Consider the following 8,835-nt stretch of genomic DNA (forward strand, 5'->3'; position numbering starts at 1 on the left):
CAATAAAACTGATGCTAAACAGATCCACAATAAACTGGCCCCAACTATAATTTGAACAGTAGGGCACTGCCAAAATGAAATGGTCATTTACTGACAGAGAAAGCAAAGAAACACAAAACCTCAATAGAACAGTAAGAGATCACAGACAAATTTCAGAAAGCCTAACACTGCAGCTAGATGAAGAAAGCTCCTCTTCTACTTCTGAGTGTAACTCTCTGTGTCCTCACCTCTAGCAGGGGATCAGGATGTTCTGGGCAGTTCTCGCTTTCTGCTATAAAGGCATTCTATTATCCATTCTCCAAGTACGAAATTCTCTTGTGTGTGACAAAGAAGTCCTAGTCATCCCAGAATCCCTTTCCTCCAGATGTCCTGATTCCGTGACAAAGGCAGAATGCGCAAACAACAGTAGCAGTACAAGCAAAGCCGCTGCAGCACAGCTCCAGCCCACTACCACCACGACTGAAGTTAAGAATGCTGAAAATAGGGCACCATGCTGGCACTTCTCTACACAGCAATAGCTCTTCTGTGCTCCAAAGACTGTTCTTTGATCCATAAAGTGGCTGCACATGTGCTGGGGTGAAAGCCATTCTTTCACCCACATACCATTTTGTTTTGCAGAACAGAAGGAAAAACGTATTTGTTCAGCAAGTGTTTTAAGAAGATCAATCACTTCTGCTTTAAACTGACCCCTCACACTGTGGATGTTACTCAACAGAGAAGCAGAAAAACACCTCTCCTTTGCAGAAACGCAAATAGACCCAAACACACCTGTGGCCCCACTGAAGACAGGTGGCATCCTTTGTGTAACACTGCCCATGGCTAAGTTCACCCATATTGCAGATAAACGGCTGCACAACTCAGTTATTACAGAGCTAAACAGAATTTATACACACATCCATCTTCCAAGGCTTCTCAGTACCAACAGAAAAAGCTATCTTTCACAGGATACAGGCATTTTCTTAATATTAAGCTTTTTAGCTTCTCTACTGAGAATGGCAAATGTGATAAATCAAGAAAAGAAGCAAAGCAGCTTGACAAGATCATACAGGGGCTTTTAGGAAAAAGCCATGACTGGGGGGACATCCCAGGGTAAAGAACCCAAGTCCATGCTCTCAGCATGTCACTCATCAGGTCAGGTGGATACACGGGTGAAATATGAAAAGATTTCTTTGTTTATGCCCATTTTGAAGAGAGCAAACTTAAGGAAACAAAATAATCTGGGAGTGCCTAAAATACTCAGCATATCCTAAAGGAGAGGGCCAAAGTGCTCTCCAGATAGTTTTTGGGAGAGCAGAGATATACAGTAAAGTATCCTTTTAGATCAGGCAGGATTTTTAGGTTTGAAGGCAAGCTGCAAACAAAACTGCAACCTTGATCTCACAGCTCTTTTTACTTAGGCCAAAAATTAATGCAAAACCCCAACCAAACCCAGCAGTCCCTGGGCACAGCTCAAGCAGCCTATTGTTCCAGCAGGACTTATCAATCACCACAGACAACCCCCTCTGATCAGGTCGTATGATTGAAGGCTGTACTTTATTATTCCCTCACACCACGACCAAGCGAAGCAGCAGCAGCAGTATCAGATCAGACAAAGGAGCCGCTGCCCTTCAGAGCAGACTCCTGAGTAAGTGCTCCCTGATGTGCACACGGGTGTGACTTTGCTGTGCACAGCGGGAACGCCAGAGTAACCACACCACATGTGCCATGACTGACTGAGCTTAAAGAGGCAACACAACCCAAATCCAGGAAAATCAGAAGTCAAATTGGTCTTGTATCCTGAATTTATTAGACCTTCTAGACTATTTAACCTGGTATGGTGCAGCATTCCCAAACACTATACAAATGCCAGAGAGCGATGAACTGCTGGGTAGAGGTGAGAGATGATGGAAAACTCAGTGAAAGCAAGCCCCCCACAGCTCGGTCCCAGCTCCACCACGCTGTGTTCCACCACTGTGCAGCCCTCAGGGCTTCTCTGCAGCAAGCTGGAGACCCTCACTCAGACCAGGGGCTACCACACCCCCCAGCTTCCCAATGCTCTGCTACACCAGCGCCACACTGTTATGATTAAAATGTTAGAACTGGCTCTTGAATAAAAAAGAAATTCACCTGCAAGCAAAACAACTTCAAAATCCATATTCATAAAAAGTGTTTGAGGAATGTACAGGCCTCTCTCCTTTACCCATTCAAACGCCACAGTATTTGGTCTTTCATATAAAACATGCCGCAATTTCTTTCTTTCCTGCAGCGCAGTCACTGTGCATGTGTCTACCACTGTATCACCTCAATATTTTTGCTCAAAAAAGCATTTCCCTAACAAAAAGGAATTCACTCGTACAAAGCAAACTGTATTACTTCTGCAAAATTTCATTTGAGAATCCACAGCTGAAGTGCAGGACCCCTACGGTTCCCAGTTCTGCAGTGCGATAGCTTCAGCACCCCTTGTGAGATGAAGCATGTCACCTTAATGCATGCTTAAGGTGACAGAACGACCAAGCTGATGGGCTTCATCACCCTAAGGACATAGAAAGTGACATACTTAATCTGATGAGAGGCACTAAAGCAGCACCTTTTAATATTTTATGAAACATTTGGCTGTTTTTAATTTTAAAAACAGCAGCTCAATAAACAAAGCAATGGAGGATTCCCTGTGGATGTCATTGTGATAGGTGCACAGCAGCCCACTCTGCTGAGTGATAACATCATACCCAATGCAGCAACTCCATCATCTTCCCCACATCCATGCTGGAAGGCCTGTACCCTGGGAGGTCTCAGGCTCTGCACACCGACAGGGACTTTTCCAGAAATAGTTGTCTTTCACCAGAATACAGTGCATAGCAGAGGCAGCTTTGAAAATGGTTTAAGACCTCCAGCATTCATCTAGCACACCTTAATCTGGACACAACATGCTGACATGCCCAAGCTGAAGAAGTTGTTTCAATCAGAAAAAATACATTTTCTTCCCTACTTGCCCAGTTCTGGAACTAGATTACAGACACAGACTTACATGAAACACAAAATGCAAGCATCCCACTTCATTACTTCTCCACACTTGCTTTAAGTTTACCTGCTGCCTTAAGCAGCCACTGCTGGCCGCTGTCAAGAGATAAGGTACTCAGCAAGATGGATCTTTGCTCCTGCCTATAACAACCACTTTCTATTCCCACACCCATGAAGGCTTGCAAGGTGCAAGACTGGCCAGAAGACAAATGGAAAAAAAAGTCCAAGCATCAAGTTTTAATACAGACATAAGCATCCTCCAAAGGCCCAAAGCACAGCTTTCAGCAGAGCCTGCTCTTTAATCCTGTGCTCCAAATACATCCATCACCACTTATGAGAACCTCAGAGACAAGACTTAAAAAGAAGTTAGAACATCTCCCCCCCATTCCTTTTCACTGGAGTTCAGAAGCTCATATTATGCCATGGTAAAGTACTACAAGAGGCATGGCTTCCTACAGTCTCTTTAGAGGTAAACCCTGATGTATAAACCTGTGTATACACCCAGAGAAAAGGGCTCCTAGCCAAAGGCAGGAGGCATATCAGAGACAAAAGCACATCCATGAGCTCCGTGAGAATACACAGTCCTCTCACCATGGAACACCACCACCTTGAGGCTCCTCCCTTCAAGCATTAACAATTGACAAGTCCTGGCCTCACCTCAACTACAAAGTCAATTCTTCACTCTGGGGAAAAAAAGATTCTGCAGAAATTAGAAGCATTATCCCAAGAAAGGGGATTATTTTGTCATCTGAGGACACATACATGGAAGAGCAGAGCTGATGGGCAGCCTTGTGATCTTTCTGATTAAAATGCTGCCTCAGGATATTACTCTCCCCATTCAACATGAAACAGTCAATTAGGCTGTGATATATTCATGTAATAAAGACTTTTTCTTATAAAATATGTCAATCCAAGACTTGCAATACTTTTGCCTTGAAGTCACCTTACTGAGAAGAAACATGACAGGTAAATCCAGTCTTACACTAGTTAAATACTGGCATAATGTATGAGGAAGCAGAAAAATAGGGAATAGGTATATTTTTCAATCCCATCACAGTGCTTTTTTTTTTTTTTTTTAAAGGAGGGGGCAGGAGGGCTTCATTTCCATGAAGAGCCATATCACCCTTTCATTATTAATTTTATATACATGTACATACATACACACACTCAAGTACACCCACCTTTCACTTACAGCAACCTCTACAGGAACAAGAGCATATTAAACTGAACAGCACAAAAATCTATTCATGGCCTCAGGCACAATGATGTCAGATGACCATCCTGATGACTCTCAGACCACTCTCTTACACCACATTAAAAAAAATTCATTACTGAAAGAAGGACTGCCTTTGTGGAGCATCCATCCCTAGCCGGAACATCACCTCAGCTCTCACTTGTAAGCACAGCTGGGATCGTGGATGGTCCAGCTATGCTTCTCCATAGCAATGCTCTCCCTCCAAGGGCCCAGTGGAACAGCTCTAACATTCATAAGAGGCAGGGACGGCTCCATAAATCTTAGAAAGTTACAGAAGACCACCAGTGCTCACCATCTCCTCCCAGTTTGCTGGCAGGAGCAACCCCTAAATATGCCACAGAGAGCATCAAAGATATCTTTATGAATACCTGGATGCAGTCAGAGTCCCGAGCACAGAACACCATCCCAGCATCCTAACTCCTGTCCAGTGAAGCAGAACAAAATCTCTGCCCCACAAAAATAACATAAGTAACAACAGCTCTGCCCCCTTCTCAAGTAAGAGGCAGTGATCTTTATACCTAACACTGGAACATCTTAAATAGTTTTATGGCAAAACATTTGCATTTTTGGATGCATCTATGGGACTTCCTCACATACCCTATTTAGCAGGGACATCTGTTACTCTACATGTATATATATTTCATCTAAATCCCACCCTCTGAATCCTTTCCACTAGTTGTCACTAATGAAGCTTTGTGTGCAAAACCAAGTGCATTCTGCCCCCACTAGGAAGCCAATTACAGCAGGAAAAACAAGCAATTAACAAGGTGCAAAATAAACATCTTGCCACCTGCCTTTTAATAGCAACCCCACTTCAAACAAGTCACAGTCTCAGCACAGCTTACAGAATTGGCAACTGATATTATATATGTATTTATGCAGCAGCTGTTCTTCATTGCAACAAATATTACAGGCTTACTAGATAAGGTCAGCATATTTAAAAAAAAAACATATAGCAAGTATTAAAACCTGCTTTGAGGCCCCAAATGTTGCTTTTAATGAAATCAGCAGCATCAGGCTTGTGTGGTATTACAGTAGAGCTGCAGTCACATCCCGAGCTTAGAGAGATTTCTCCTCATTTCTCCTTGCTTAGCAGCTTCAGTATTTGTTTCGCTAAATCCAGGGGCCTGAGCAGCTCTTAAACAGTGTGTGGGGCAACTAACAACACAGAGCTCTACACAGCAGACAAGTCTTTCCTGCTTCCATCATCCCTGCCTCTCCTTGACAGGAGGCCTTCTCCACCTCCCCACAATCACATCACTACATCCAATTGCATTGTGGGGCTGGGGGAAGAAAGTCACTCACTAAAACAAAACCAAAAAAAAAAAAAAAAAAAATCAAGGAGAAAACAAATCTATATTCCGTCTCACTCTTTGCTCCTTAAACCTTCATGCTTTAGAAGGGAAAGGAGGACTTCCAAAGACACACTAGCTAGCTCCAGAGGGAGCCACTTTCCTTCACCTTCTGTGGAACAGGATGAGTGACACACTTCTGAGTAGTTAACCAGGACTAGAGAAAGCCCAAGAGTAAATCTGCAAGATTTAGCAAACTTGGGAGTGGAAAATGTGCCTGAAAAAATAACAGCCAAGCTTCATCGTACATGTTTGTCTTTGTATCTTTCCCTCTTGCTCTGACTCTCTACTGCTATGTAAATTATCTATATACATTAAACTTTCCATGTCACATTTCAGTCCCTGACTAATGTCCTATTTAACCACTCATTTCATAATTCATGTGAGTCTCTTCCTGTTAGAATTCTTCCTTCTCTGGCCTTGTTGGGATCTGAGGAGTAAAACACTGAGTATGGCACTCTGGCAATCATGCACAGGATCTGAGTGTTAGGCGGAGATGGAGAGAAAATTGTTAGTATTCTTTCTCTAAGTGACTACGGGCAGCAACAAGGCAGAGAGCTTTTAACTCCAAGCAGGGCCAACAGGGCTACCCACAGCTTTATAAAAGTCTGCATCATGATCAATAGTACTAAAACAATCCTTCACTGAAAGTTCTCCTAGAAAGTTCTCAATTTAAATAACAATTCACTACCCTTGAATACAACTGGCAAGTCAGATCTTGAAACACCTGTGCCTCCACTTCTGGTCATTATCTACACATACACAGAATAAGCAAAGTCAGAAGAAGGGGAACAATGGCAGGAGGTGAAAAGCGATGAAAGGTCAAAATTTTCCAGACTCGTGAGGGTGCACACCTAAACCTGACCTACTGCAACCCACAAAGTAAAAAAAACCTCTCAGCTACCAGTTTCTCACGCTACCAGTGCAAGTGCAGAGATCTCATGAGTCTTTCCTCCAGCCCTAATTACAAAGACAAGGTCACAAAAGACACAATCTGCCAGCATGAGCTGCAGGAGGTCATATGGCCACTCTAGCTACAGAAGTATTTTAGGAATAGTTCAGTCAGTCAGGTCACTTAACTGACTTCATTTCTGTTTGTTTTTTAAACAAGCAGCAATATTTTCTCTTGCATTTTGTGGATGGGAGAACAGGAAGCGGGGTCTACTCCTTAGTCACCCGCCAAGGATTTCCATACACATCACTAACAATGCCATGGAGCAGTCACGCCTAGCTGCTTTTTATAGGGCTAAATCCACCAAAAAATGCCAAGAAGAAGCCTCATCCCAACAGTGACAGTGGGACTGAACACTGCCAGCTTTCAGAAGTTGTTCAGATCACAGGAAGAAGGCAGGTGTATTATCTGCAATGCCTCACAACAAATCCACACGTGACAGAAGATGCTCCAGCTGCACATGAAGAAAGCAGCCCACAGTTTTCAAGCTTTCTTCAACTCGATTAGTTCTAGGGCAGTCTCTTCTGCTTAATGCTGATGAGGGCTCCAATGGGTTTTCTGACCAGCAGGCTGACCTGAAGGCCCAAGGAATCAGCATTTTTGGGACTGCTGCTTGCTGAAGGTGGCAGGAGATCAGAAATGTGGTAAGAACTTACTGTGAGAAAGAGCTACACGTCTAGGATTAGTTCTAGGAGACAGGACTTCAATTCTTGCAATTCTTCTTCAACAGATACTTAAAAAGACCCAATTCTTGAACTCTTTCCACCCTCTTCAAAAGGATGGTTGAAGAGACCAAATTTCACTAAACACTAACAGCTGAGTGTCATCAGTACCAGCTCACCTGAACAAGAGTGGAAAGCTGGCAATACCACAAATGGCTCAAGCTGCAGTCCCCCTAATCAGTGTGAGCTACAGCCCATAAAACACTGACTAATTCCCAAGTAGTCACATGTGTGCACATTCCCCCACAGCTCATCTAAACAGACTTCTGCAGTTTGGCAAATGGTCAGATTAAGCAGAGAATATATCAAGTTAAGCAGAGAATGTTTTCGGTATGTAGCAGTCTCTCTAGGTCATAGATCATAAAAATCTTTACAATTTCTAGGATCAAAGCAGCTATAGCCATGAAAGACCTATTAGTTTAAGTCCATCACCCAGCCAAAGCAGGTTACCTAGAAAAGACATGAAAAAGTTAAGGTAATGGTGTGCGAACAAGCAGAGTATGTTTTTCTTTGAAAAGAGATGCTAAGCAAAGTCAGATATGTGAACTAGATCCAAAAGTTAAAGTTCAGTTTTGTTTTTAAGAAATAAGCAAGCATATTTCTACAAGGCAGCTATAAAATGCTAACCTATATCTAATGACGTGGCTTGGCTATGAAGCCAAGCTCCAGCCCCTCTTTCTCACTCTCAATTGCAAATTTCCATCTCCAAACACAAATGCCTTTTACCACACAGTTCAGTAAGAAAATTACTTTGGAGCCCTGGTGCTGAAAATGCATCAAAGCACAATCTTCAAATTCTCAACTCCCCACCCCCTCCAGCCCCCAAAAAAGAGAAAGAAATCAAAGCATAAAAAGGAAAGACACAGTTTGGCTCCCACTGGCTTACAATAACAGTAATAATCATAATCTAGAGATCGCAGGAGGTTCATCTACCCTCCATGCCAACTCAATTCGCTCCATTCACAACTGTGCATAATTATCCTTGAGACTGCAAAAATTACTGTCTTTTCACTAGCAATAGAATTGTAAAAATGCTTTCAACCTCAAGCCCTTATTTATTAAAAGAAAACTATTTGCTCTTTAACGGTTCATGTTAGGTCTGGCATTTCTGTGCAGAGGGTCAATAATCCAGTCGTTCAAAAAATAGTCACGAAAGACGTATTAACATAAGCTGTGCATTAAGACACAATTATTTATATGCCTGACAGTAATGGCTCTGCGCTGTGCACTGTATCAACTCACAGATACTTTAGCAGGAAAGTAACAACACTTTGGGAGAATTTCTGCTCTCCCAAGGACAATTAGCATAACGCTAACGCTGAAACGAGAGAGCAATAAGGACTGACTGAGTAACGCTTCATCCCAAAGTCTCCAGAACAGCGGTACCTGTCCCCAAAGTTTGTACCCATCACAGCACGCTTCCCTCTGCTAAGCACACACAGCCCGTGCCTAATGCTTCCCCAATCCTTAGATTAACGAAATACGAGTAAAGCAGTTTCAAGATGCATTATCCTCTGCCACCAGACCTCCCCGGCGCGGGCGCCCCGCAGGACCGGC

The sequence above is a fragment of the Corvus brachyrhynchos genome, unplaced genomic scaffold (genome assembly GCF_000691975.1).
Source record: "Corvus brachyrhynchos isolate BGI_N302 unplaced genomic scaffold, ASM69197v1 scaffold115, whole genome shotgun sequence".
NCBI classification, from domain to species: domain Eukaryota; kingdom Metazoa; phylum Chordata; class Aves; order Passeriformes; family Corvidae; genus Corvus; species Corvus brachyrhynchos.